Source organism: Desmodus rotundus, chromosome 13 (genome assembly GCF_022682495.2).
Source record: "Desmodus rotundus isolate HL8 chromosome 13, HLdesRot8A.1, whole genome shotgun sequence".
NCBI lineage: Eukaryota > Metazoa > Chordata > Mammalia > Chiroptera > Phyllostomidae > Desmodus > Desmodus rotundus.
Genome location: NC_071399.1, coordinates 87,982,646 through 88,009,960, shown reverse-complemented (window position 1 = coordinate 88,009,960; position 27,315 = coordinate 87,982,646). Strand labels below are relative to the sequence as shown.

General features: G+C 43.1%; 1 protein-coding gene and 1 long non-coding RNA gene across 10 annotated transcripts in view; both read right to left on the bottom strand.

Annotated features, from left to right (window-relative positions):
• Nucleotides 1-27,315, bottom strand: part of MBNL2 (muscleblind like splicing regulator 2) — a 148,591-nt gene that overhangs the window by 67,122 nt on the left and 54,154 nt on the right. The gene's annotated exons all lie outside the window — the stretch shown is intronic.
• Nucleotides 12,007-27,223, bottom strand: LOC139440510 (uncharacterized). Its single transcript, XR_011650738.1, has 2 exons — nt 25,832-27,223; nt 12,007-16,789 (listed from the first exon to the last, which is right to left on the bottom strand). It is a non-coding gene; the product is annotated as an uncharacterized lncRNA (long non-coding RNA).

Sequence of the window (27,315 nt, the reverse complement as noted above, 5' to 3'; positions counted from 1 at the left end):
AGAGTAGAGGTACCAAGTGGCCATTGGCTATGGGAATCTCAAGTTCAAGAAGGAGGTGTGGCCTGGAGATGTACATTTGGAAGGCCCTGGGCACGTGATGATATTGATGGCCATGAAGAAACCTCTTCAGTTATGGCCCTGGGCGCATCCCTCTCCCTCCCAGAACCTCCATTCCTTCCTGGATCGTGTCCAGATGTTCTTACCCATGAGCAAGGCCACCTGTGGTATCAGACAGTGAGCTTCCTTCCTTTCTAGTCTCACGCCACTGTTCTGCTCTCCTATAACCTAGATTCCCGGCCAGCTGGAGTTGGGAAACCCGAGGCCTGTAGCCTTCCATCCTCCTCTAGGACTTCATTCAAGCCGGTTCCACTCATGTCACTGTCTTCTTCCCCAATTCAAATTGTCCAAATGCCCCTTCCCTGCCAAGGCCCAGTGTAACAGACCTTCTTCCACATGAATCATTCACTAACTGCTCCCCGTCCACCCCTGAAAAAGCATTTTTGCCATCCTGGCCCTTCTCTAGCAATCTGCACCTCTCGGCGATGCATGAACCCTAATGCCTGCTCTTATCACAGGGGCTGTCGGGACTCAGACTCAGCTTTGCTGTAAACTGCTCCTGAGTAGATGCTCTCTCATTCGCCTCCGAATGGCCAGTAACGTAGAGCACTGTGCCTGGCAGAGAGCGTGCATACCGTCAATGTTTGCTTAACAAATGAACCTTTGCAGGACACGGAGTTTGCAAGGCAAGACCCTGGAGCCTTGGAGGATGAGATCTGGGCAGTGAGCAAATCCACCTTGAAGGTGGTTCTCACTGCTTTAGAGCCTATTTCTTCCCACTTAATGATCCCTAAATAGTACAAATACATACTGGAATCTAATAAAAGCGTGTGAAGTAGGCTTTTAAAAAAAATTCTATGAGGACAAAAAAAAAAGTACAAGGGAATTTCTATAAGGACAAAAAGACAGGAAAATTGCAAGGAATTTTTAAATAGTCTCATTGTGGCCCTGGCTGGGTAGCTCAGTTGGGTGGAGTGCCGTCCTGCTAGGCCAAGGTTGCGGGTTCGATCCCTGGTCAGGACACATACAAGAAACAACCAATGAATGCATAAGTAAGTAGAACAACAAATCAATGTCTCTCTTTCTCTCTCTCTCTCAAATCAATAAAAAAATTAAAAAATTTAAATTAGTCTCAATGTGTTCCCTAAGATGAACATTCCAACAAGCATGTGAATTCCTACTTTCATGAATAATGCAAACAACGACAAATTACCACAAATGATTTACAGATATGAAAAGGGTTTTTATGTTTCTGAGGGCTTGCTCCACACCAGACGTTTTGCCTACATTGACCCTGACCCTTACAGCCACCCTGGAACTTTGCATCCTCATCTTTCTTTTACACACAGAGTTCATTGAGAGGAGTAACTCACCTGCACTGGTCACAGCTGATAGGTGGTCGAGGCAGGACTCTAACTTAGCTCTCAGGAAGGCCAAGGGCACCGTTCCTTGCCTTGTCATCTGGCCTCCCTCCCTCCACTTGGAAGCCCTCTACGCTCTCTATGGTTGTTCATCTCAGTGACCAAGCTGCTGACTGTCTCAGCAGAGGAAAGATGTAATGACAAGGTGCTTCCAGTAGTCCTGTCCTTGAACAGAATCCACTTCCATTCCCAGTCATTTATTCATTCAGTGCATGCTATTAATGAGCTCCTCCTCTGTGGCGCTGGTGCTGGCAGCATAAAGACAGACTTTTGAACAAAACAGGCAAAAGTCCCTTCCCTCAGGGAGCTTACATTTTAAGGAGGGACTTACTTGGACAGACTTGGAACAAGATCCATAATTACAATACATAGTGGGTACAAATGTGTTAAGTGCTAGGGAGAAAAATCCATCTAACAATGATAGGAAATGTGTGGGTGGAGGACTTTGTAACTTTTGTTAAGGGGGCCAAAGAAGGTCTCGGTGAGAAGGTGGCAGGAAAACAGCCTGGTTAGAGGAGACAGGATGTGCAAAGGTCCTGAGGCAGGAGTGTGCCAAGAGTATTCTAGAATAGCAACCAGGGCACTGCAGCTGGAGCAGTGTGAGCGAGGGCGAGAGCTGTAACTAAGATGGAAGACGTGAGGAGAGTGAGGTGACCAGAGGATGGAGAATCTTCCGGGTCATCAGAAGGACTTAGGCTTTTACTTTGATTGAGATGCAAAATCAATGGAGGGTTAATGCACAGAACGATTTACCCAGAGGTTTCTGTGTTCTTCACATATTTTTGAAATGTATTAGCAACTTTAATAAATTATGAGAAAGTGCATTATGTCAGACTCCCAATCACGAAATATTGCTGATCTCATACACATCTCCATTTAGCGCTGCCCTTGTGAGCAGGGGGCGGGCCAGAGGCTGGGAGAGCAAGAACGGCTTAAATTCAATAGGCCCAGATGCGGGGGGGTTGGGGAGGATACCATATCTCAAGCACACCAGCCCCCAGACCTTTCCCCCTGCTCTCCTTCTACAAAGAAGATGGGCGGCTGCCCCCACAGCACCCAGCTCAGCCCTGAAACCCAAACAGCTGGGAAAGGACCAGGCTGCCTCTCTGACCACCTCCTGGAGCTGTGCTCAGGGAAGAAAGCCACGCACCAAAGGCTGTTTAAACAAGGGCTGCAGATGCTTCTCAACGAAGGGCAGGAGGAGAAGGAAAGATCTTTATGACAGAAAACTCCTGGTCTGACTCCTGCCACCCAATTTACACCTTACACTATCAAGTAACCCTCAAATCTCCTTTCCCCTAGTTTCACCCCTCTGCTCAATAAGACTTTTTTTTTTTTAATGCAAAGAGCATCCCACCATGAGAACACTGACCAGTGAGATTATCAGTTTCTCCTGCTTTGCCCTCTGTGAAGGGGCAGGACTTAATAATGTGCGGTGGGAGGGCTGGTGTGCAGCTGGATGTGTGGAAATGAAGGAAAGCAGGAAAAAGCCCTGGAAATTTGCCTCAGAGTAACCAAACTGAAACCCCACTTTCTAGTTTCAGGATTTAAAGTGAACACACTGGACTTGCATTTAGCCTGGCAGCTGCGAGGATGCTAAGAGCCATCGGAACTTGAGAACTTAAGAGTGTACCACTGGAGCCTCCATGTTCAAGTTCGTGATCCTAAGCCACTGGGGCATTAGTTCTTTTTGGCATATATACATGAAATTCCTTCTAAGAATTTTCTGGAACTTATTTTACTCTGAACTTATCAGCATATCCCTCCATAGAGCGTTGCTGCTCCAGAGGAGGGAGTTTTTCATCAGAGAAACACGGGGATGCGTGCCACCGAAACGCTGCTTATAGACGGAACACGCCCTGTCTTGCAAATATAGGGACCACAGTCTCCAGAGTCACCAGTGCTGCCGTCAGGTGAAATTCAGATGCAAGCACACAACAGCTCATTGAATTCACAGGCCCTCGGGCAAGGTGTGTTTTCCATCAACAGGTAATAAAGACATAATCAGTAGTGTAGGGTCTCAAAGAAAAATTTTCAATGTTAGAAAAGGATTCTCCTTTTTCAAAAACCTGTATGTAGTAAATGAGAAATGATACACGCATGTTTACATCACAGGCTCCTGACATTTCCATTGTAAACTCCACGGCTGTTGTTGAAGTGGACGGTGAGGCAGTGAGACCGCTGGGAAGGAGAAGCATTCTGAGAGCGTCTAGGTGGCATCTGGGCCTCACATTATAGAAGTCTTTCTTGGGGATATTTCCTACTCTTTCTGAAGTAATTTGTTGACCACCGTGCTCAGGTGAAAGAAAAGAGCAGACGTGAAAAAATGGGGAATTAGGGAAAAACTAGAACGGAAAGCTAAAGTGGGAAAAGGGCTGTGAGCAGAAGACAGACTGACTTCTGTTTACCATCAGAGGTGGCTGAGTTTGATCCAGTGCTTTTCCTGAGCCCCCTGACATGATGCCCCTTCCCCCACTGCGTTCTATCCGTGTGATATGTTACACTGATCGGTTCTCGTGTGGGCGGAAGTGCTTCGTCAAAGGCCGGACCGCCCCGCGACAGGTGCACCCACGTCTCTCTCCCCTGAACCAACTTTCCGAAGTGATTGCCTAGTCTGGCTCACTTCTAGATTGGTCTCCCATGGCGCGGGGATTTAAAAATTAAAAACGTTTCAATGTTTCAACTCAACACTAGGAGTTAGTTCCTGGTCATTAGTTTCATTTGAATTCGCACCAGGGTTAGAAGCTCTTTTCCTTCAAAAAACAACAAGACTGAGAATGGCGCAGGGAGGAGTGATCTGTAATGAACAATGGTGCAGAATATGCGCCAGGAGGAATACTGGTGCCTGGGAGCTGACTAGAAGCGATTCACCAAGGCCTGCAGGCCTGGGAAGGTACTGTGGGCAGAGGACGTATGGCCCTAACCCATCACTGGCCCCTGAACAGCATGTCATCGCATTTTTGAATTAGCCGGCTTCAGCATTAAATGACCCAGAAGCCAACAAGGAGGGCTTCTGCATGACCACCAACAGCAAGACATTTAAAAAATTTCTAACAAAAATTATATCAAGCTCTTCCCCATGTAATACAATGTCAGTTTGCTGTTAGAGCCTTTCTGAAATCATTTTCTTTTCTTTTAGATAAAAAATGCAATCCTATCAAACATAACTAGAAAGTAAAACTGGAGTATGTGAGTTGACTTGTTCTTTTAAATTTAATTGTAAACAATTTAACAATTTGGGAATATTTGGGGGGTCACTCTTAAGAGTACCACCCTATTGTAATTATTACTATGTCTGAGGACTCCCTTTGATACTGTCCGTATTTTATACAGTTAAAGTCTTGGAAAACAAATAATTTTATCTCCTGATTATTTTCATTGAGCTTTTATCATCACCTTGTCCCTCTCGGTAGCTGCGGAGTCTGGTTTCCAATGCTTGCATTACACTCGCCTGAATGGATGCACCACGAGGAAGTTAACTATTGCTCCCACTCTAGTTCTTTATACGTTTGCACTTTCACAAATAATTTTGTGACAAGCATTTTCGCAACCTAGCCTCCCCTGTCCCATTTTTATTTCCTCAGTTTAAGTGGAATTATTGGATTAAGGAGTATGGATTTTTGCATGGCTTTTAAGGTATCTTGAATCAGCATATTCTTAAGTGTAATCTTATCTGAGCACTCAGCATATCCGAGATGTTTTTCTCAAGAACTGATCATATTACCTTGATTTTTATCAGACAATGAGCACATGTATTTCTTTTTGCCTTAACTGCCAGGAAACTTGGAGCTAAAGTTCAAATCCAGTAATGAGTTCATCTCAGGTGACCTGTGATATGTGTCTAGTTTCCTTTGCATCGATTTTCCACTTTGTTGTTCTTTTTGAAGACCAGATGCTGAGGTTTGACAGTTCCCCCAAATTTCTTGTAGAAACAGGTGGGTTATAAAATAAAGCTCACACCCGTGCACACACAAGCACACACACCAATGTATTATTTATTGTATCTAACGTAAAACTTCATCTAATTAGCATCCTAAAATCCAAATTCTTGGATCTGGAAGCTATAAGATGATCTAGCGCTATCCCTTCCTTTTACAATGGAGATTCTGGACTAGAGAGAGAAATGGGCCTTGTCTGCGATCACAGAACTATTTGGAGTTAGAACCAAGACTAATTAGCACCCAGGCCTTTGTATGCCCAATCCAAACCCTGAACGAAGCATGAGGAGCCGATGATTTGCTTTAGCCGACACCTTGATATTTCCGCTGGGGACTCAATTACGCAGCATCTGTCTTTCCTCTCTCTCTTGCTTTGATTCCCCATCACCACCATCCTCTGTGAGGCGTGTGTGGTTCATTCCTGGAGCACAGGTTCTGTCCACTCTACTCCTTCTCAAACACTAGCGCTCTGTTGGTTTGCTAGGGTGGCCTTAACACGGCACCACAGGCTGGCAGACTAAATTGACAGAAGTGTATTGTCTCACAGCTCTGGAGGCTAAAAATCCGAAATCAAGGGACTGGAAGGCCACCCTCCCTCTGAAGGCTCTGGGGTAGAATCTATTCCAGGCCTCTCTTCTTGGCCATCTTCTCCCTCTGTCTCTTTGCATTGTCTTCCCTCTCTGTGTATCTCTGCATCCAGGTGTCCCCTTTTAATAAGGATACCGGTCACATGGATTAGGGACCACCCTAAAAACGTTGCTTTGACCCGATCACCTCTGTGAGGACCCTATCTCCAAATAAAGGCACGCTTTGGAATTCAACATGTGAATTTCGGGGGGATGCAATTCAATGTCTAACAGTTGCCAAGGTCATTTCTCTAAGTTTTCATCTCCCTGTTCAAAATCCTTCATTGTCTTGAGTTACCAAATTGAGTCCAAATTCCTCCCTGTGGTGTTGAAGCTCTCCCACAACTCAGTTGTAATGGATCCTTGTTCTTTCCTCACCCTCCATGCCCCCGTCTCTCCACACTGCGGTCCAGCTGCATTACTCTCAGATTCCAAACATCCCACCCTTTCCCGCCTCCAAGCACACACTTGTGAGGCTCCTTCTGCCTAGAGTACCCTCTTCCTCCACATCAGCGGCCCATCTCCGATGTCTTCTCCGCCACTTCCTACTTCCCCTCAGACGTGTCTCCTCCACAGGGCTTTGTTTTGGTACCTTGCTGGCAGTTAAGGATTATGGTTGCTGTGTCACAAGCACTCCGTGTTCCCTCCCACCATTCTGCATCTTCCTTAAGAGTCAGGACTCACCCAGCCTGGCACATCTCTCAGCGCTGCTTCTTTTCCAACTCCCCTCTAAGTGACTGCTGGTACCTTTTATGAACACAGATGCTAAGAGATATTCTGCTACAGGATCAATAACAACTCATCAGGGCCATCTAAGATAGCTCATCACAACGTCACGCAGACTAAGCACGATGTATGTTAATCGTGGAATAAGTAAAATAAAGGTTGGCCGTAACATGTGAAACTGTTGGTGTGTGGGCATGTGTTGAATGGGAGCTAATTACTTTTACTAGGAAATTCCCTTTGTCCTCAACATTTTCCCCTCCCCACAGAAAATTCCATGAAGTTCATTTCTAAAGAAAAGTAAATATCCAGATGGCCAGAGGAATGACCTTTCTCTAACAGAGGGGATGAATTTGTTATCCAGCCAAATGTTTGAAATTCTTCCACCAGCATGCATAATGGAGAAAGATGTGTTAATTACCCTTAAGTGACAGCTGGTAGGACGGAGACAACTCGGAGAGGAATATTGATCTGGAGTCATTGTTAGTGGTTGGACTGTGGTGGTAAAAGGTAAGACTCTGGACACAATATTTGAATGAGCAGGTCGTGTGCAGATTCTGCATGAACTGCGGCCCGCCAGCCTTATGGCAACGGGCCAACGCCTGTCAGGCAACAAAAGCACCCGTGTAGCTCTTTGCGTGACATTTCAATGAGTGACACAGGGAAAGTCCCAAAGGTGTAATCCCTATCTTTATAATAGTTCTATGGCTCGGAATGGGTGGTCGACACAGAGAAAGACAATTCCAGAAAGGGAAGCTGAGATTTTCCTTTTCACCCCCTACACCCGCAAATGGACAGCAGCCGCATCGTCGACTGTTATTTAAGGGACTCTTGTGAGTGCACAGTCCTTGACTCAGCACTGTGGACTTTTCGAAGAGGAAGCAGGAAATACGAGCCTTGCCCCAAGGGAGTCTCTGTCTTGGCATTGGGTGGAAAATAATTCGATTCTCTCAAGTCTTTCCAGATCCAAGATTGTATGATTCCATGATCAAGGAAGAGAACTATTTTATCTCTAAACAGCAAGAATGTTATGAATATTCTTTTGTCTAAAGAGTGATTCATATTCCCTGACTAATGTAATTTGCCACATTGTTCGGGTTTCATAACACAAACCTGCACAAGAGAGCTTTTGGATTTATTTTCCCCTTCCCTGTTGCTGACTAAATAGTTTTTCTTTCACCTGGGGTCATGTGAAATATGGGATTACTCGGCTCCTCTGAAGTCTAATCTAATGGCAAGTCAGCTTCCAGAGTGACCACTTCGTCGTTCGCTTGTACATTTCTGGAAAAACTATCTGGTTTTGGTTTAGCCTAGGGAAAATATGTTCAAGTCCTTTTTCCTTAAAATGTGTAGAAGGTAAGACGTGGAGGAAGAGGCATGACCTGGTGAGAAAATGAGAGTGCCCAGCGTTGCCGGATACTGCCGAGAGGCTGAGTGAAAGGAAGAGCCGCGAAACTGATCATCCAATACGGCACTTAAGTAGCTCTTGGGGATCTCATCTAGGACAGTTTTGGGGGGTTGGTGGGAGCAAAATCAGATTGCAGTGCAGTGAACAAGGGCTGGGAGGTGGTTACAGACAATTTCTCTATTTCTCCGCCAAGCTCTGGGTGGGGGATGGAGGGGGCGTGTGCAGACTAGCAGTGGAAGCTGCCCAGCCAGGGCTCTAACAACGTCAGCACCCCTCCAGCACCCCTCCACGCTTGGAGCACAGACAGCCCCCCTGGGGTTCTGTTCTGTTTTGTTTACCTTTAGCCACAACGTGTGTGTGTGTGTGTGTGTGTGTGTGTGTGTGAATGCATTTGTTCCATTCCTTCCTATTTCCTGTGCCTTCTTCCACTTCCTCTCCTGTTCAGTCCCTCTTAGAAATGTTCACGATTGGCTGGGTAACTTCCGGTCAAATGTCTTGAACTCTTCACGAGAAACCTACCCTATCTGACAAAAAATATAGCAAACCTGCATATATATGATTTGAGATTTTGAAGGAATGATTTAGGCTTTTAAGCCATTTACCAAAATTATATCGACTCAATATTCGCTGAGCACGAGGGACTGATCAGTTTTCTGATTTGTCTATCCTGCCCGGTACATGTACGAGTCTAAGGTTTCACTTGTCTTTCCCAGTAGTAGACTGGAATTAGTTAAGAAGAAATTCTGTTGTAGTAATTTCTTAATTATGCATAGGAGCAGTAAAACTATAATTTGAGAATAATAGTAATTCATCTAAAAACATGCTTTAACCATTGGTTTTCGACTCAATGGAAGAATTTAACCAGAACTCCTGATAGGAAGTCAAGGAAGGAAGCGAACTGGAGTCTTACCTTTTAAAAATGTCTGTAAGGTAATAATGAGAAGTTACTTGCTTAAGAGGGGGGAGGGCTGGCAATTAAAGGAGATAGAATTTGGGAAGACAGCCCAAGAGAATATAGAAGAGTGATTTTCAACCTTTTTTTTTCTTTAAAGTAGCAGGCTCCCAATGAAACCTTAGGTAGAAAACCAATATTTAAATCAAATAAATATAAGGCAGAAAAGCCAAATAAGCTTCTCTAAGCAGCACTGGGATCCCTCCCACTGTTCTCTCCTTGGGGACCATCCTGGAGGTCACAACATAGAGCTTATGACTTAAATTATGAACAGTAATGCATTCACTTATAAGCATTTAATATTGTTAAAAGATTTTACTTATTTATTTTTAGAGAGGGGAAGGGAGAAATAAAGAGGGAGAGGGAAACATCCGTGCATGGTTGCCTGTCACGCGCTCCCTAAGGGGACCTGGCTCACAACCCAGACATGTGCCCTGACTGGGAATCAAACCGGCGACCCTTTGGTCCAAAGGCCGGTACTCAATCCACTGAGCCACACCAGCCAGGGCTATTGATAAGCATTTAATAGTTTGCAAAGCACTGTCACTTTCCTCATATCATCTGATGTTTATGAAAATTCTATGAGCTCTGCAGACTAGATATTGGCATTATTATTGCTACTTCACAAATAATTTGTGTAAGGTCAGCTAGCCTATCAATAGGACCCAAAGCCAGATTTTCAGAGATCTGATATTTTGATCTACTCTAAAATCCTTCACTTTTCACATGATTCCATTCCCGGCCCAGATCGGGTATATTAGAGAATTTGGATAACATACCAAAGGACAATAACAAATATCATTACGTTAAAAAATAATAATTAAAAAAGTCTGTTATTAATATTTTTGACCTATGTAAAATGGTACATAATTTTTTTCACATCAATTTTTAACTTATAGTTGGTATAGGCGACAATCAAATAAACCCCTCCCTACTTAACCCCACTAGGTCGATCTTGACAAAGTTTAGGTGGATAAAATACGTAACAAAGCTTTCCTCCCCAAATAACATAAACAGTGTTTTCCGAATATGACTTTCCATCAGAACTAGTCAGACGAGATTTTACAAATGCAAGTCCCTGACCCCTCAATTGACAATAGAAACCTGTAGACCTAATGGGAGCCATTCTTCAGATGTGGCGTTGGGTTCAGGAAACACATATCAATCACACCGTGGGCATCACCTCCCCAGTTACTTCCGGAGAGCGGGCTACAAGTTCTGCGAGAGAACTTTTCAGGGCACGGCAGTTTCATTTACTTAATTATTGCATTAAATTATATGCCAGTCACCTGACAGAACTGGTGGATACCCAATTATGCCCAACTTACACCCTGGGACCTGCTGGTTCTGGCGCAATGAAAATTCTGGTAGAACCGCAATTTAACAAGCTTGACAGGACATCAAAATTGCTCTGTTGTTTCCAAACCTCATTAAATGGAAGCCTACACTTTCCTATAATGTTCCAAGGGAGCATACACTATCTTTTCCTGTTTGTTTATGTAAGGCTAATGTTCAACAAATACTTCATGGAAAACGATAACCAGTTAGAGGGAAACCAGGGCCTTCTGCCACCCACAGCAGTGACTCCTGAGAGACTGAATACTTCACGGTCCTCTGTGGTTACAGAATTTAATGGAACGTAATAGAGTGTCAATAAATTTGACATGATTCAAGATAGCATGGTAGCAGCGCCGGCAGGTTGGGAAAAACTGGTGGCTGGCTGGCTGGGATGCTCTTGGATCCCACACTTTCTCCCCGAGTGCTCCGCATGGAGAGTCTCTGATCATCCTACCCTCTTATTCCCTCTCAGGTGCTTTTCCATGACTTTTGCTGGCTTCTACGGTTTCTCGGGGCCCCACTGTGAGCAACCCCCTCTGGCCAACCCCCTGCACCTGCCTCTTCTTGTTTTCCCTCGAGCGGCTGCAGCCTCATGATGTCAGCCACCCAAATTGGCGCTGCCAAGTCCAGTCTCCAGAGACTCAAGAAATTCCTGCCAGAATAGACTTCTGACACCTCACCCCCGACACACTGGTTGTCCCCGTGCTTGCTCCCATGTGTTTCTCCCTGAAAACGTCCCTATTTCTGGGAATGATATTGTGGTTCCTCCCCATGGCCCTTGCCCAAGCCGGATGCCATGTTTGAAGTAGTGCCATGAGGGGTAGGGGACACCAAACTGGAAGTCACACAGGGCCCAGCTTTCGCCGCTCTGCCTGCCACGTGGGAGCTGCAGATCGAGTTCAAACCCCCAACTCTGCTTCTGCGACTACAAGATGGGCAAAAGGAGATCTTTTCCCAAAGTTATGGTGGGGATGGACCATATACCCACTGACAAATGGGCCGGGTGCTCACCATGTGTCCCCTCCCCTCTCTTCCCCATTTCCCATTTTACTCTCAGTCTGCCAGCTTTCCTGTGGAAGCTGTCCCGCTTCCTTCCTGTTCTGTTCCCAGAGCCAACCAAGGCCAGTCCCTGGCCACGTCCGGGCTCCACACCAGCAACTCACAGAGCAACTCCTGGTGTTGCTCTGTCTTCACTCCAGCGACATATTTGCTCCTGTGGTGTTTGGATCGAAATGACCAGCATCAGACTCAGCTCTGTCACATACCAGCCACAGGACGAACAAGGCTCTCTAACCTTCAGTTGCCACATCCACAAAATGGGCCCAACCTCATAGGGTTGCTTTTAGGGCACAGCACTGGGCATATATTAATATGCTGTAATACTAATAAGACAGTCTATTTTACTTACAATTAGTCTTTGTGCTATTACCAGATGACACCTGGCTTGAGGAACTCCAGGTCTTTCCCCACCTGATCACATTGCTTCAGGAAACCTATGAACAGCCCCCTCGCCCGCCCACCTGGAAGTAAGCTCTCCAGGGCACCATTACTTCTGCCCTTGCTTTTTAACGGACTGGGATTCTTTCCTCCCATTTGATGGATCAGAGTGAAGTGCTTTGAGAGGAGAGCTCTCGAAAGAGCATTTGGAAATTGTCTGTGGCTGGGGTCAGAGAAGGAAAGAAGGGGAAACAGCCCAGGAAGAGAACTGTGTAGTCTTCCAAGATGAGAGGGACTTCCTGAGGAAGGAGCAAGTGGAGATGGCTGTGGTCCCAGGGACAAAGAGCTGAGCTGTCTCCAGGGCTGAGGATGTGCTGCAGGAATCTGGAGAGGTTTCAGAGGGCACGGTGTCTAAGAGGACACTGCACCAGAGTCACCTCATGAGGAATCGAGGCGGGGTCCCAGCAGAAGGAGTCTCAGGGAAGTAGGGAGAGCTGACTGCTCAAGCCCTCAGAGGTCTGGGACGGGGAGACCCACCTGCTCGTGTTTCTAGTGACTACAAATGACCTGGAACCAGACACGACTCATCACCGTGTGCTGATGATGAGCTAATATAGGCTGAGGCTCTTTTCTGCTAAGAAACCTCTTTTCTAAACTGGTTAAATTGGTTAAATTAGGCCAGTGGAGCTGGAGTGACTCACAGAGCTTTTCTACCCCCACGGCCTGGGGAGAGCTCAATGCCAAGTGAAGCATGATACAGCACTTCCTACAAGTAACTCAATCCTCTTGTACCAGAGCCTGCTCAGATGCCAGGGTGACCTCAACCCCAACGCATATGCAGTGACACTCTGCCTCTCAACCTGCTCTCCTCCGTGCACCTCAACAGACCAGACACATGTTCATTCCGTCCCACTTTTCCTCCTGCCTGAGATGCTCTGAGGCACAGTGAGTAACTGGAAACCAGACAGGTCTAGATCTACCCAGAAAATAAATGGGTCGGGACATCAATCCCACCGCTTCCACCTACTAGCTTTGGGCATCATTACTATAAGCTCTCTTTGCCTCAGTTTCCTTATCTGTAAAATCATGATACGTTGTAAGGGTAGATGGAGTAATGAATGCAAATATACCAGGCAATAAATAAGTGTTCACTCTGAGCTCCCAGCACATGCTAAGGTTTTCACGTCTACACAGATGTCACACATGCCCAGGGGCCCACTTCCTGTCTCATTTCAGTGAGGAACCTTTGCTTAGACCCCCTTTCCTAGTGATCATTCACCTTTCTGAAGTTCTTCTTATTTTAATGGCTTTGCCACTAAGTCGGGCACATCAACTGCCACCGTCACTCATTTATTCAGACACTGAAGTCTTGTTTGGCCAGTGGGATGGGCCTTTCTGCAGGGGACGGTGGCATCAGGGAAAAGTCCGCCTCGTCCCTCCAATTTCCTCCTGTACGTAGTGTGGTTAGAAATGGTCCATAGAGTTGTGAGTTACAGAGTGCATGAGACAACCCCAGGGCCAGGATAAAGGCGGGCGGCAGGCAACCTGCCTTTTTAATAAAATTACAATCCATGGCTGTTGAGCATCCTGATTTTTTAAGCATTTCAATGGGGATTAGCCTGGAAGGAGAGTGGGGTAAAGACACTGAAGGTGAAGAGGAGCATGAAAAGTATTGTAACAGGTCAGTTGTGGGGGGGGGGGGGTCAGATGGGCTGCGTGAATCTATCACCCAATGAGAATCGGACAAGAGATGAAGCAACTGACCTCATTACCAGCTCCGAGGCAGGCATAATCTCTCCTACTCACATTAAAAAATTTGAAAAGCACTGATAAAGTTAAGATTTTCTTTGATATGCTGCCCTATCCTCACATTAGAGCAAAACTTCATGTTCCCCTCTGTTTTCTATTTGTGTTTATGTTTTCTTATATGGTGGAGGAGACAGCTAGCTGTCCACCAAGATGTCTTCCCTTTTACTTCCACCATACTAACCTGGGTATCTGGTCATCTAGCCAAGGGCTGTGTTTTCAAGAGTCCTTGGTAGACGTGTAGCCAAGTTTCCACTGACACATTGTGAGTAGAAGTGTTCTGTGCTGTCTCCAAGTTGGGACCCTTGAGACAGTTGAGGGAGCATGTCCCCTATTTTTCCCTTTCCCTGAGAACTGGTTGGAACTTGGACATGGCAGTGAGCCAGCCTTGACCACATGGATTCTAAGAGTCTAAGGCTTAAAGAATTGCAGAGGCATGATATGGAGGGAATCCCAACATGTATTTGCTGTATTTATATATGCAATATAAAATTATATGTATATAAACACATATAATATACACTGACATATATTATATACAAATATTATATAAACATTATGATATGATGTATTATAACATGCAGTATTATAATGTAATATAATATATAATAGGTATGTTATATATATACCTGTAGAAATATATCTCTTGAAATGAATTTTAAATACAAATAGATAATAATGTATAAAGTATTGCAACAAACTTCTTTCCTACTAAATAATACCATGTTTTGGAGATTTTTTTCCCAGCCAGATGTATATGCACTTAAAATAGAGTGTACAAAGGTAGACAGAGTAATTCTAACTCATCTTTGAAATGTCGCATGTATTTCATAGTATCAATTATCCATAGTTTATTTAACCAATTCCCCTACCTTACCTTATTACCAGATTACCTTATTGATTAGTGTTGTGATTGTTTTTATTTTTAACTATTATTAATACTACTACATGCTGTTTCGTTCCCATTCAGTATTTCTCTAGTATAATTACCTAGAAATGGAATTGCTGAGTTGGCTGCTGTGAACATTTAAGGATATAATTTATTTGTCCAAATCGTCCTCCAGAAAGTCTGAGCCACTTCGTACTTCTGTAGACTATGAGAGCGCATAACTTCCTATCCCACTGTCAATATTAGCAACCTATAATTTTTTCCAGCGAGTGGGAAAAATAGAAAAGATTATTACAGAAAGACTCAGAAAAATCTAGAACCAGAAAGATGAAAGTAGCTGGAATCTAGTATGGTAAGCTACCAAAAGCATCGATAATCGTACTCGGTGAAATTCTGAGTCACTCGGACTATTCCGAAGATTGTCACTCTCCATCCTGCAATCCCTAACACTTCATCGCTTTCCTTCTGCCTCTCTCCCAAATCAGCCAGGTTCACTACCAGGTAGCTGCTTCACTGCGTCCTTATACTGTGAGACTGCAGTCTGCCCCACATGCTAGGTTATCATAATGACCTTTCATAATACACCAGTGAGTGTGCGTGTGTCTTTACCTTTTAACACTGTAAATAAATTCCGCTGAGGAGACTCGGAAATCTCGTCCCAGCGGCAGAAGCCCCACTGCCGCTGCAGGGGATGTGCAATTCATTCTGCCTCTGTGTTCCTGTGCACTCCTGCAGCACAAGCCGGAAGAATGAGATTTTCCATCTCTCCTCTCTGCCCCCCTCCCCCTCCCCACCCCACCAGTTCTTTTTTAGGAAACCTGAGAGTCACCGTGATAATAGGTACATGCTAAATATAGCCGAGCCTTGAACAACATGAGTGTGAGCTGCAGAGGCCCACTTATACATGGATTTTCTTTTCAATAAATACTGTAAATGCATTTTCCTTCTTATACCCTTAATAACATTTTCTTTTCTCTACCTTACTTTTTTGTAAGAATACAGTATATAATACATATATACCATACAAAATATGTGTTTATCAACTCTTTAAGTTATCTGTAAGGCTTCCAGTTGATAGTAGGTGATTAGTAGGTAAGTTTGGGGGGAATAAAAGTTATACGTGGTCTTTCACTGGGCTGGGGGTTGGCACCTGTAACCTCCATGATGTTCAGGAGCCAACTGGATTCACCCATATATGCTAATGAGCTAAGCCTTTAAGCAAAACCGTATTGGTGAATTACAGACAGAAAAGTATCTCTGGAATATGAGCAAGCTTGAGATAGAGAATGAGTATGGAGAAGGAAAGGCCAGACTGGTGTGATGTGGAGGGCGGAAAAGCATAGGTTGACTTGGAATCAAGTCCCAAATCCTCCCAGTTTGGGTGTGATTTTGCATAGAATACAGAATCATACTAAGTCTCAGTTTCCTTGTCTTTTAAAAAAGGCATTTTATCGACTGCCTACCATAGAGTGGAGTGCCAACCTCCACTCTAGGTGCTTGGGATGTAGGAAAAGGCAAAATGATGTTTCTGCCCTCAAGGCACTTACATTCCAGGGGTTGGGGGAAGAGGGAAATATTCCTTCTTATTCATTTATTCATTTATTCCACAAGAAGCTACTGAGCTCATACTTGCTGACAGAGAATGTCCCAGGACTTGCTTTAAGAATCTGCCTCCAAGGATTGTTTTAAGAATCCCATATTATATCCTGCAAATGCCTGGAACAGTTGATGAGGTAAGAGGTTGTGCTCAGTGAATGGCAGCTGCGATTGTTCCTATTTTCTTTTATTCCTCTCTTCTCCTTCTTTCAGGAAACATTTTGTCTATCCATTTAAAAATGTACTGCTAAACGCATGCAGAGATCTATTGCTGCTCCTTCGGCAGTTTGGCGTTCTCCCTTCACACCTGGCCTCGGGCAGCTCCCTGTGCTTGGGAATGGCGAGCGGAGCCACGGCTGTAACTCTGCCTGCAATTGCCTGCAGACCTCCTGGAACTGTCACCCTGGGGAGGGTGACTATTCAGACTCCTTCTTCAACCTGCAGCCTCCTCCAACCTGCAGCAGGCCCTTGAAGCAGTGTCTTATTTTGTTACATTTTATTGCTGTGTAATGGTTTGATGGATGGGCCTCACAGGACCCACTGTTTAAGCAGATATCGATCCAATAGGGAGACGTGGAAGATGGAGAGTCTTAGGAAACTGGGTAAAAGGAGAGAGATGGGGTAACTGAGAAAATCGGCAGCCTCATGGAATTGGAAAAGGAAGATTCCGAGATGGCACATTCTGCCTCCTTATCCACCGCCACCCCCTCCCTGCTCCCAGTCTGCGTCGGCTACCCCACAATGTGCTTCCCAAGCATACACCCGAGTCCCATGCTCCAGGGCAGACAGATACGCCTCCTGGTATTTATCCTGCTGTGAGACGGGGGCCTGATACTGACCTGTGACTGCCCTCCCTCACCACACTTTCAGCAACGTGAAGGCAGACATGCTGTCTTCACTGCTGAACCCTGTATGCCAAGCAGAAGTCTGGGAGTATACTGGGTCTCGATAAATACATTTATGAATGAATTTATGACAAAGACAGAGGAAGAAAGTAAAAAAGGTAAAGGGGTAGAGGCCTAGAGGTCAGGGACGGGTACAAAATGAATTGCCAGAAGGAATGTAAAACAACTTTGACCTTCAAGTAGTAACTCCCCTGCAACAATGTTAGACAGACAGAAACGCCAGATGGAAACTCGGAGAAAGTCAGGGCCACAGAGGAGACCCTGCCGTGGATGCCCTTTCCCATCAGATAGAATGAGACTGGACTCTTGCTCTCTGCAAGCCACTTATTTATCTAGCATACATTTAACCAGGAAAATGGACCCACTGTTTAAGTGGCAATGAGTCAGGTTCACCATGCCGACCTGTAAAGCCTTTTTAGCTCCATGAGGTCAGCCTTGAGGTTTGGGGCCAAAGATCTAGAAATCTTCTGTGAACCTAGCCATCCTTATTTTCTAGTGTATATATTGAAATATTCAAGTAGAAGTTTGAATATATAATAGTCATCTCAACTAATAATAGCTTTTTTCTTTTCATTAACTTTTGCAAGTAACTACGCATTTAAATAATAAAGAAAAATTTATGGCATTATCTTTACTATCCTATTACACCATACTTCTATTAATGATGATTCACTGAAGTGCCAAGAATAGATACACTAAAAACTTCTCGCACGTATTAATGTGCTAACCATCCTACCACACTTAGCTCCTGATGTAATTTTGAGTTTCCTCCGGGGCGGGGGGAAGCATTGCCTCCAGATTCTTTTTATAAAAAGCACCTTGAAAAGCTTTCAGATACTCAAAGATATGAGTCTTGTTCCATTCCCTTGTGTACATCTGATTTAAAGGTTAATAAGTAATTAGGAAGAACACTTGTCCAAAAATTACCAATTAATATGCCATCATTTTCATTAAAAATGCTATTAATTATATGGCTGTACAAATGTCTTGGACTGGCTAATAAAAAGTTACCTAGAGCAATTCTAAATCTTTCAGGGAAAGAGAAAAATTAATCAAAATCAGTCACTTTAGAAAATTATGATTTGGGTTTGAAAGATCAAACTGAGGGGACATGAGCATCCCGTTATTTAGTGTGGATAGAATCTGACGGGGCCCCATGGCTTGTTCGATGTGCTGAGTCATTATTATTAGGAAAACCCGATAAGATAACTTGGTGGATGTTTGATGTGGAAGTTTGACAAATAACAGTTCTTTGGTTCTTACAATGTAAAGCAGCTCTTCATAAATGAAATCAAACTTTTAGACTATCCAGGCACATTTTGTCAGTTTCCTAGGAGACTGTGAACAGAAAGTTATGATGACAACGTGTTACATCTTTAAACTTTGTTCTATACCTTAAATGCTCTTATTAGTCACTTACTAAAAATCCACAGACTTCCAAAGTTGAAGAGTTCATGACGAAACTTGTACCCTCAGTCTAAGAACTCGTCTAGATTAAACTTCATCCCATAGCTGCACAGGTCCCCGGACTATTCTGTTCTCACCCTCTTATCCCATCCCTCCTGCATGGACCAAACATCTGTTTCTCTTGTGTGCATTGTGGCTAAGTTGTGCAGCTGGCTAGTGTTTGATACAGATTAGCACTGTGCAAGTTGCAGCTCAGCACCCTCTTGCTTTGTAACAAACTATAATGGGAATACTTATAATCAATGAAATGAACCAAGTGTAGTGTTTGTACAATCAACTCAGACAACAAACTAGTGATTTTCCATTGCGTCATGGATGTTTACTGGTTGCTAGGCAACACAATGTTCCAACACTAACACCAGGGAAAATTTCTCTTGCTAAGCTAAGATTGGCCATTTCAGTAATTAGTTTTGCATGGAACTGTCTCTTAGTATATTTGGCACAGAAAACACCTTTTAAAGGACACAGTGCAAATCCCAGGTTTGCATTATTTGAGCAGTTCCTGAGATGGGAACTCTTATCGCTCCAGGCATGTTTATATATTTCTTCTTATATTGAACAAATATCTGTCTATAGACCTCATGCATTGGCTCCATTCGTTACATAGAGCAAGTTTACTGCCTCTTCAACATGCTAATTCTGCATATTTAGAGACGGCTATCATGTCTTCTCTAAATCTTTCTTCCTCCAGGACAAACATAGCCAGCTCATTCACTTATTCATTCCCATGATTTCCCCACAGTATTTTAAGGGGGCAATAACTGGGATTGATTTGTGTTGTTTTACAGGCTAGTGACTTCTAGGCGGTTATGTTGCTGGATATTGCAATTAAAACTGGCACAGAAATAAGGAGTCAAATGGTGTGGGACAGGTGCCTGATCATTTTTTTACCGATTTAGAAAAACTGTCCTGACTTAGAAATAACACAGTTTTTGTGCCTTATTGGAAAATTGGAAGACAAATAGAAACTTTCCGTAAGATTTTTCAGGGATGCTTGCTTAATAGATTTTATGCTGCATAGGAACAAGCATTTTCAGAGTGTATGATGAGATCATTTGAAGTAATATTTTCTAAACATACAGATTCCTGGAATCCATACCCAGACTTATGGAACAGGGGTCTTTAGAAGTCCCCAAAGGGAAAAGCATTTGGAAGCCGTGAAGACAGGGACACGAAGTGAAGAGCAGTCCCTCCCTTGTGCTGAATTCTACCTATAAAGCTCCCTTCTGTTGCAGCCAATAATTCTCTCTCTTTTCTGAACCAGCCTCTTCCACTGATAATTAGTATCAAATATTTTAGTATGTAATTGTTAATTTTGCATGGCTTTTTGTCTTTTACTCATTTGATAAAATCCCTCAGAGCAAGGCTGAATCTTACATTTCTATGTCTCTCCCATGGAATATGGCACGATATTGAACAGAGCCATGAAATGATTAGTGGTAGGTTTTGGAAGAAGCAGTGAGAGCTAACAAGGAGAGTCTAGCTGGCAAGTCAAAGTTGGGGAGATTAAAGAAGGCTTTACTTTTGAAAGAAGTTTCTGCATGGTGGTTACAGCCTGCTACCCGTGTAAGTGATAGAGTTCACGGTAAATGCCTGATCTCTCCTCTCGCATCAAACCTGACCTTTGTAAATGTGACCAGTAGGTCATTATTTCCTGCATTTCTCACCCTTCTGGAGCACAAGAGGTCAATAAATTCTCTCTCTTTTGGTGCAATCCTATCATCTGACACCATCTTGAGGGTGGATCTTGTAGGGTCCTGATAAAAGTTCCAAAATAAGAATGAAGGGGTCCCTTTAATAGTTAGAATTTTTTACTGTCAAAGACACAGACCGTTTTAAACTTAATTTGAATTAAAAATCAAATTCCAAAAACGGTGCCTACATGAGATAAAAGTAAATAATACAGTTCAGATAAAAAAATAATAGCCTTGGCTGGCTAGCTCAGATCAGTAGAGCCTTGTCCCAAAACGCCAAGGTTGTGGCACATATAAGAATCAACCAACGAATGCATAAATAAGTGGAACGACAAAGTGATGTCTCTCTCTCTCTCTGCCTTTCAAATCAATTAAAAATAAAAGAATAATAAAAGATATGTTTGGAAAGCATGAAGAAAAACAGCAGGGGTGGTATACTTACTGTATTTTTCGGACTGTAAGACGTACTTTCTCCCCCTCAAATTTGGAAGGAAAATGGGGGTGCGTCTTATAGTCCGAATGTAGGTTACCTGGCTTGCTGGTGGTGGGCGGTGGGGGCGGGGGCGGTGGTGGAGCAGGGTTTTTTCCCTATTTTCCTCCTCTAAAACCTAGGTGTGTCTTATGGTCCAGTGCACATTATAGTCCGAGAAATACGGTATATTAAAAAATAATAAACTTGCACCAAAGGCTAACTGAGTATCAATACAAAGTAAAAGCACAAACTAGCCCTGAAAGCCAAGAAACACTAGCATGAAATAACAGCGTCAGCCCACGAAAGGCAGACGTTGTTAGAAACTCAAGAAATTACATGAGTCGTATTAAAGTTTCATGCATTACTGTAACTGGTAGGTCAAGGAGACAAAAATAAATAATTAAGGACATAAAGTACATGAATTATTCAAGGTTTGAATAACTATCTATGCATTGATATTACTTTGTGCTTAAGAATAGGAAATGCATCTTCTCAAGCACATGTACCATTTATAAACATGGACCATCACTGGACCATAAAATATTTCAATGCATTTCTAATGTAAAAATTGGATGATTTCATTATCTTAATAATAAAATATTACTAGAAGTTAATATTTAAACTTTAAAAACTCCAACACTGCTTGGATATTTAGAAATAGTCACATAAATAACAACTGAGTTAAGCAAACTAGAAAGTAACAAATGTGAGAACATTGCTGAAGAGCAAATACACGATGCAGTCAAAGCTGTTTTATGTAGTAGATTCACAGCCCTAAGAGCTTTCTAAAGAAAAGAATTACAGAAAGAGAACTAAACAGCATATACAGGAATTCAGAAAAAAAGACGAAAGAAATAAAGGAAGCTAGAGAGAAAGAAAACAATACGAATAGAAATAAAAATGAAAGATAATGAGATAAAAGAAATCTGTCTTTTATAGAATTGATAGCTAAGCAAATCAATTCTACAAGCAAATGTTTTTCAAATGAAACACACAAATCTCTGGCAAATCTGGTAAACCTAGTCAAAGAAAAAATTAAAAGAAGTAGAAATAAATTATAAAGTTTTTAAATAAATGTGTAAGTACATTTATTAAAATTAGAAGATTGAGGCACACAACAGACTAAAAGGAGTTATTTTGAGTGATTAAATTGAAAACATTGGTGAAGTAGGTAATTAACTGAGAAAAATGTAAATTCAGATGAACTTCGTGAGGAGAAAACCTATATACAAATAAAAAAGAAATTGTACCACTCATTTATCAAGAAGTTATTTTTACTTCAATTAGAGATTTTAGAAATCTGGGGGACATGCAGCTCTCTGAGAGATGGATTTGGTTCTTGGTGACATTTTCTACAGTATAATTAAAGAAGTAGGTGAGAATAATTTAGGTTTTTAAATTTATGATTGAGATTAGAAATCAAAAATAACTCTGAGAAACCAATTAGCCAATAGCACTTTCTGTACAAAATGACTTACGTGAAGGAGCCTTGACTTGGGGTGGCGAACACACAATGCAATCTACAGAGGATGTGTTACATAGAATTGTACACCTGAGACCTGTGTCATTTTATCAACCAATGTCACCTCATGAATTCAATAAGTAAAAAATAAACTGAAGTATCTAAGAAAAAGTTCGTGAGATTCAAGCCACTCTCAAACTTGACTAAGAAAAATCCAAAAGTAGTAGGAGCATCAATTACACAAGACACATTCGGAAGGGTTTTCTGTATCAGCAGTCTGATCTGAGATAGCTGGACATCTGCTCAGACGACAAACCAAGTTGTCCCTGGAGCCCTGCTTGGCACCCAGTTCCTGAGTGGCCACAGAGACGATAACCTTACAGAACATTAAGAACAAACATTAAGAACAAAATAAGCAGCACACAAGGCCAGGAGGAACAGTTTTAAGAGGGAAGGCTGAGCCCCCCCCTTCAAACCATCAGTTCTAAGTACCATAAGGGTAAGGCAGAAATGGGGCCAGGATGCGTATACCAACCTGTCACGATGCACCTTTCCTAATAATTCTGCCTCCAAAATATAATTTAATATATCTACACATTCCTTTCTTTTTCTGTCTCCACCACCCCAGTAATATGGACCAGGCAGTAATATGGACCACGAAAAGCTCCCAAACTCAGCTCCCGACCTGGCCTCCCCCTGCAACCCCACCTCTGGCTGCCTCTTCCCATCCTTCCGCTCTCTGCCCAGAAAGCAACTCCTTGGAGCAAGCATCCCAGCCACTCCTCAGTTTAAATCCTTCCCTGTCACAATGTTCTCCTCACAGGGACCTTATTCATTTACCTCTTAGCACTTCTCACAGCCTGAAAATAACTCACTTTTTTAGGGTGGGGGCGCTGTTTCTACCCATTTGTTTTCTCTCATTCCCATTAGAACGAAAATCCCAGGAGGTCAAAAATCTATCTGCTTTTACGGCAAGCTGTACCCCCACGGCCGGCCCAACGCCTGCCCGCTGGCGGGCACTCAGTACTCCGCGAATGAATAGCGGCCCTGGTAAGTTGTGATTGTGGCCTTAGATTGTTTTCTTCCCTCTGAGTTCCAGGGAAATAAAGTTCCTGTGTCTTGTCAGGCACCCAGTGGTGGTTCAATGACTATTTACAGAATAAATAAACGAATAAAGAGATCGAACTTCTCTAGGAAATGAAATTTCTTTCTCCTCAGCCTTATTACCACTCAGAACACCTGGATCTACTAGAATTCTTCATTAAGAATTCTGCTATCCCAATATTTTCCAGATACACCAGTGCTTGTTAACAACTGCGTGCCCAACGGGAATGCAAGAGAAGCGATGTGAATTAAATTTCTCAAATGAGGCTGCTGCTGATTAATTTTAGATCCTGAGCATCTGGGTCAGTTTCATGACAGGTGTGGAAATGATATCTTTAGTGTCATTATTAATGATTTTACTAAGGGCTGGGAGCACTTGAGATACTCTTCTGAGTGAGATTGGAGATGTGGACCAGATGGGCATTTTGAAAAAGCTTATATGTACTATCGTCTACTTTTCAACAAGTTTCTCTGTTAATACTGATTACTATGTTAATACTAGTGGATCTTGTATCCATATCACTTGTTCAATCATAAGTTCTACACAATAATTTTTTTAAGAATATGAAATGCTCCAGTAAGATGAAATATAAATGAAATACAAACAGGCCTGAAGGTGCATCTAGTCGTTTTGTTTGGTTTTAACTAGGTTACAGCATCTGAGGCATTTTGCTTTTCTCTTTCTCCTGGCGATGTCTCATCTCCTACAGGGCTTAGGATTCATTAAGGGTAGGACCTCAGTCATAATAGTCTCATCAGTCTTACTCCCAAAATGCTGGTCAGTTAGGCAAGATGGTGAGGTAAGGTTGACCATGAATAAATACGTCAACATCCACTCACTCCCTGAAACCCAAAGGTGGGTGCCTGGCAATGGAAGGGGATTTATTCTCCAACTATCAGTTTTATTCTTCTTGGCCACGACCGTGCTGAGAAAGTAATACACACTAGACAGCAATCTTCGAGGCAGAGGAAATTGAACCAAACCAAGTGGAAAGAATATGCTATTTAGTATGAGCAGGTCAGTCCATGGGAAATTGTAAAGCAGGTGAGGTTTGCCATTGGTTAAGCTACCCCAGAACAACCCAGTTTTCCCAGTCAGGGGTAAGTGAGTCCCCTGCTGTGGCTTGGGGACTTGCTCCTATACACTGGAATGAACATGTCCTAGGTCTCAAAGTCCCTGGTCAGTCTCTTTCTCCCCCGTCCACCAAAAGTTAAACTGAGCTTAGTCCAGAGATTTTCAACCTTACTAGAATTCTGCAGCACACCAAAAAATATATTATTCTTTTTTGATCTGACAAAAAATAGGTATAATTTTGATTCATTCACACTGGACAGCTATTGTTGTGTTGGCTGTTGTCATTTTTTAAAATCTGACAGTCTAAGGGAAAAGAGGCGGTGCCACTGACTAAATAGTTGGGCATTGCGTGTTTTACAAATTCTTGTGCCACACTGGATAAAGATCACTGGCTTAATCAGTGGATCAAGCTGTTGTCATTTGCTAAAGGGAAAAGGCTTGAGGAACTTCTAGGGTCCTCTCAGGTAATATGTGGGCTCAACAGAGACGTTCTGATGACAAATCCTTTCCTCTGTGTGTGACTCAAAGCAGTAAGCCTGATGGTGGGATTTTAGGCCAAACAGTACGGAGAGGTAGGGCCCCGCCTTTGAATTTTATAGAACAATAATATTTCTAAGAGGAATGGGAAACTGACATAGAGTTCCCCACTTTTTCTTTCACGGAGGAAGAACATTAAGGAAAAAAGAACAAAAAAGACTCATCTATTAAGACAATCATTTCAGAAGAGAAAGGCATATTATGATAATCACAAAAAAACAAAAAAAAAAGAAGGAAACAATCCTGGAACGAAGCGCAACCTTTAAATTTGAAGAATTTCCCTTCATAAAAAGAAGCACTTCATACGATTTCAGTTATGCGGGATGAGTAAGTCCTGGAGACCTGCTCCGACACAGCGCTTCTCGTTAACAATAGTGTGCTGTACGCTTAGAAAGTTGTTGACAGGGTAGATGTCCTGTGAAGTGCTCTTACCGCAATAATAATAATAATAATAATAAAAAGCATAAAGGTATTTTGGTGTCCTTGTTTCACAACAGAGTAGTGAAAATGTTGTCCAGTACAAGCTTCAGTGTGCCGTTGGCCCTGGGGACTGCTGAGTTGCCCGCAGTGGCCCGACAAGCCACTCCATGCATTTCAACAGCTTTGACACTTGTGGGCAAGTCTCCATGTGACACCTGCCTATCAGGGCAGCCAAAATCATGAAATGACCCAGGCCACCTTTGGGGAGAGAAGCCAAAGAGCTTATTTGTACAAAGCCTTAAACTTTGATTGTTTTCTGACTATAAATTAATTTTAAGGATTGAGCAATACACAACCAGAAAAGTGATTTGAATTTTGTTGGAGCCGTGATACGGAAAAGTGTAGGATTTGAGGCTATTTTTATGCACTTACAGCTATGACTGAGCTCCCCGCAGCTGCCAGGTACATGGACCGAACAGTGAGATCCCTACCTTACAGCCTTACCTTCTAGCAGTGGAGACAGACAAGGAAGACACATGTAGACAGAAAACGTCCCTTAGGGATAAGTTCTGAGGGCGCTTCTGGGGATACATATGTGACACTTAAGCAAAGTCCCGACTAAAATAAAGAATTGAGTCTTCCAGTTATCTGGGGGGAGAGCATCCCAGGCCGAGAGAACAGTCCTTGCAAAGGCCCTGAGGAGCAAAGAGGCCCAAGTGATGGGAGGCCGTGGTGAGGGGAAGCATGATCGACCTATGGGACCAGAAATGCTGCAGATCATACGGGCACTTACGTGAAATGAGCATCTACTGGAAAATTTTGAGCAAGAGAATGACATGACATTTATGAGTCCCTCTGTCTTCCGGGGTGGGGAGAGGCAAAAGTGAGAGCTGCTCTAGGCTATTACAATAGTCCATATGAGACGCGTGGTGGTTGGGGCGGGGTGGTCATGGAAGTGGTGTCGAGAAGTGCTTGGATTTACGGTATCTTTTGAAGACGGAGAGAATGGGACTTGACTTGCTGATGGACTGGATACGGTTATAATTGGAAGAGAAGATTTGAGGTGGGTTCCAAGATGTTTCATTTGATCAACTGAATGCATAGCACCATCTCTTGAGAATAGGCACAATGGGAACGATAGCTCGGAGGAGGAATCAAGAACTTATTAGTGGACATGTTAAAGTTGAGATGTCACTCAAATACCCGAATAGAGGTGTCAGGCAGGCCATTGAAAGCACGAGTCTGGAGTTCAGGGGAGAAATCAGGAATAGACATAGAAATTAAGAAATACTCAGCATATAGAAAATGTTTACAGCCATTGGATTGGATGAGATCATCCGATTAGGAAGTCCAGTTTTCTGGCAGATGGTCCAGAAAGTACAAAGGCTTTGGGGCACGAACATGCTTGATGAATTATAAGAAGAATAAGGTGTCTGTCCACTGTGGGTGTGAGGAAATGTAGAGAAGAAGTTCAGGGACAAGCCTGGAGAGACATCAGCATGTAGAGGTCAAGAGGAGGAGATTTGGGAAGGGAAGCAGCTGCCAATGAAGTAGGGGCAAAACTAGAGAGTGAATCACTAAAGCAATGTAAATAAAGTCTCTCAAGGATGATTAAGAGCAGAATAAATTCACTCTGCTCTCAATTACCTCTACTGATGGAAGATGCTGTATATGCTGTTCTATTCTCAGTGAAGGCTTGTCACATGATCAATATTTGTTTATTTCAGGTTAAACGTGGCAGTCTACAAGCTGAATCCATCCCAGAGATATGTTTTGTTCGAACTTCAGCGTTTAAAAATATTTTAATTTGTTGCCAAGATTTAGAAATTGGGAAACTTCCATACCACAACGAGATATCACCTCACACCCATTAGAATGGCTGTCATCAAGAAGACAAGAAATACCGTGTTGGAAATGAGGTGGAGCAAAGGGAGCCTTTCTGCTGGTAGGACTGGACACGGGTACAGCCACGAGGAGAAACAGGATGG